This window comes from Myotis brandtii, unplaced genomic scaffold, assembly GCF_000412655.1.
Source record: "Myotis brandtii unplaced genomic scaffold, ASM41265v1 scaffold776, whole genome shotgun sequence".
NCBI classification, from domain to species: domain Eukaryota; kingdom Metazoa; phylum Chordata; class Mammalia; order Chiroptera; family Vespertilionidae; genus Myotis; species Myotis brandtii.
Window position 1 is genome coordinate 115,869 of NW_005371110.1, and position 3,133 is coordinate 119,001.

The following is a 3,133-nucleotide window of genomic DNA, read 5'->3' on the forward strand; positions in this document are numbered from 1 at the left end:
AAAGACCAAGACAATGTAGAAAAATTCACCACCTCGAGTGATAACTTGGGCAGCCAGTAACTTCAGAGCAAGGCCAAAGACCTCAGAACTATCTATGACGTTTCTGAAGTCTGGCCCCCAAGAAATGATGACAGTGTAGAAGCCAAATTTTACACCTACAGAGTACACCAATAGTGATGATTAAAATAAAATTAATTAGTGGTTCACTTCCAGTGTTAGCATAATCTGCAGACAATTTTTATTAAACATCTATACTAAAAAAAGGGTAATATGCTCTTTAGACCAGGAGACCTTTCGGGAGACCTTCTCGATGTCCTTCTGGACCAGGGGTGGGCAAACTTTTTGACTCGAGGGCCACAATGGGTTCTTAAACTGGACCGGAGGGCCGGAACAAAAGCATGGATGGAGTGTTTGTGTGAACTAATATAAATTCAAAGTAAACATCATTACATAAAAGGGTACGGGTTTTTTTTTTTTTTTTTTAGTTTTATCCATTTCAAACGGGCCGTATCCAGCCCGCGGGCCGTAGTTTGCCCACGGCTGGACTAGTCCCTCCCGCTCTCAGGCCTCACTTTCCTCACCTGTGAAACCTTCAGGGTTTGGGAGGCAATGGTTCTGGGCCCAGGCTTAAGTTAAGTCACATAGGTCATCTCAAGATCAGGACAGTGAGGGGGGGCAGTTGGGGGTGAACAGGCCAGCAGGGGGTGTAGTTAAGGACAAGAAGGCTGGCAGGAGGGCAGTTTGGGGTGAGCAGGCTGGCAGACAGAGTGGTTAGGGGCGATCAGGCAAGCAAGCATTTGTGTGGTTAGGAGCCAGCGGTCCCAGATTGTGAGAGGGATGTCCGACTGCCGGTTTAGGCTTGATTCTGCAGGGATCGGGCCTAAACCGGCAGTAGGACATCACCCAAGGGTGTCCCAGATTGGAGAGGGTGCAGGATGTGCTGAGGGGCACCCTTCCCCCCATGCACAAATTTCGTGTATCAGGCCACTAGTTATCATTGTTTCTTTGTCCAACTATTTTATTTTTTTAATATATTTTATTGATTTTTTACAGAAAGGAAGGGAGAGGGATAGAGAGTTAGAAACATTGATGAGAGAGAAACATCGATCAGCTGCCTCCTGCACGCCCCCTACTGGGGATGTGCCCTGGGGGAAATCAGGCCAGCGGGGCAGGGCAGTTGGGGTCGAGCAGGCTGGCAGGGGCCACAGTTGGGGGCAAGAAGGACAGCAGAAAGAGTGGTTAGGGGCAATCATGCAGGCAGGCAGGTGAGCGGTTAGGAGCTAGCAGTCCCAGATTGCGACAGGGATGTCTTACTGCCAGTTTAGGCCGTCAGACACCCCCAAGGAGTGCCAGATTGGAGAGGGTGCAGGCCGGGCTGAGGGACATCCCCCATGCATGAATTTTGTGCACTGGGCCACAAGTTATCATTATGTTTCTTTGTCCAACCATTTTAAAGGAGGAAAAAAGAAATAAAGTTAGTATGTCTTTTGCCATAGAGTCCCCAAACTGTCATAAGTACTGGAATAGAACATGAACACTTATTATATTAACTGGCAAACAAATGTGACAATAATTTCATACAGATTTTAAGTGGTGGCTGAGAATCTTGAGGGACATCTCAGCAGCAGAGGTCCCCCTTAAGTAGTGTGGGGCCTCAACCCCGTTCTGGGCTCCCAAGTCTGAAGCACTGGAGCCAGAAAGAGGAGCATTCATAACATCTGGCTGTGAAAATCAGTGGAGATTCTGCTCATCACAGAGGGACAGGAGTCTGCTAGAAACCCAGGCGCCCTCTATAAGGGCCAACACACAAAATCTGCTTTGCACTCACTTTCCCTGAACTCCATCAGAGGGAGCATGCCTCAGAGTGGACTAAGATTGTGCAAAGAGAGACTGGGTTGTGTGGCTCCGGTGAGAGAGCTGAAGGGACAATTGTCAGGGTCCCTGCGCTGAGTCCCTCTGACAAACTGCCCACAACCACCATCTTTTCTGTGTCAAGCACTCCGCTCCATATTGCATCAGCCTGGAGGAACTCCGGACTCCCTGTTGCTCTGCCTAGTCACGATCATGCACTGTGGGGGAGTCTGCTGCCTGAGCCCATAGTATAGACTTTTTTGAAAGACTCTTGAGGGTGAACGCAGAGGGTATCAAACACTGAGTTGAATGGTTCTAGGGTGGGACCATTTCCCCCCCACTTACCTGCCAGAGCAGCAGCAACCCAGTCTGTATACCACAGCAGCACTGTCTCACCATAAGGTAAACACTAGCTTCACTCTCCTGAATCCCGTTGGCCCCTCCCTGCTAGGCTTGCACTCAGGAATATTGTTAGCTGGCTGTGGCCAGCCTGAGCCCACAGTGCAAAATCGTTTGGAAGACTCTTGAGCAGATATGTGCAAACTCTGGGAAAGACAAAGTTGTGTGGCTCTTGGGTGAGGGTTATATTTCCCTCGCATGTCCAATCAACACCCCGTTTCTGTGCAAAGCCCTCCCTTCACATGGCTAAATCTTGGTCTGTTTGGGACTAATAAACATTGCTGACCTCACCCTGATGACTTTCTGACACTCAATCCTACCACAAAGGTCTGTGGGCACCCAACTGGTGGCAGCTGGCCTTGGTGTGCTCTTAGACTATTGCTGAGTGTCCTCAGACTTAGGACTGGCAGGGAGTTTGAACCCATATCAATCTGATGAACACAATTCACCCCTACATGATGCCTCATTTAGAACATGTTCTCACTTAACTTGTGTACTACTACAAGAGGCTCTTCCAATGATGGAGCCTGTCAGCTAGCAGATAGAGGCAGATTTTGGGGGCATTGGGCCTTTTGTTGACCTTTCCCCAAGCTCAGTACTGGTGGAAATTGGCCTCGGAGTGTAACTTGGCCACTGCCATGCATAGCCATGCCCAGCAGAGGCACCCACAAACTGTGGATCACTTAGTAGCTCCAGACAGGTGGCCCAGGGACAGACACAGGCAATGCCTGACATTGAATGCACTGGAGTTCCTTTCCAATGGCCCCAGAATCAACACAAGACCACATCAGAGCATGACCCAAATAGATCTATATGCTGCACATACAAAAGTAGATCTCAGCAGTCACTAGAATCTGCTGGAGTGAATTCTGATTTCTGGGAT

At 49.1% G+C, this 3,133-nt stretch overlaps 1 protein-coding gene across 2 annotated transcripts in view; it reads right to left on the reverse strand.

Moving 5' to 3' along the window:
- The window catches only part of LOC102250507 (UDP-glucuronosyltransferase 2A1), a 55,484-nt gene extending 53,243 nt beyond the window's left edge, over positions 1 to 2,241 (reverse strand). For both annotated transcript variants that reach the window (XM_014530781.1, XM_005883177.2), the window contains exon 1: positions 2,197 to 2,241. The gene's annotated coding sequence lies outside the window, so the exon portion shown is untranslated. The remainder of the gene's footprint in view (positions 1 to 2,196) is intronic.
- Between the last annotated feature and the right edge of the window lie 892 nt (positions 2,242 to 3,133).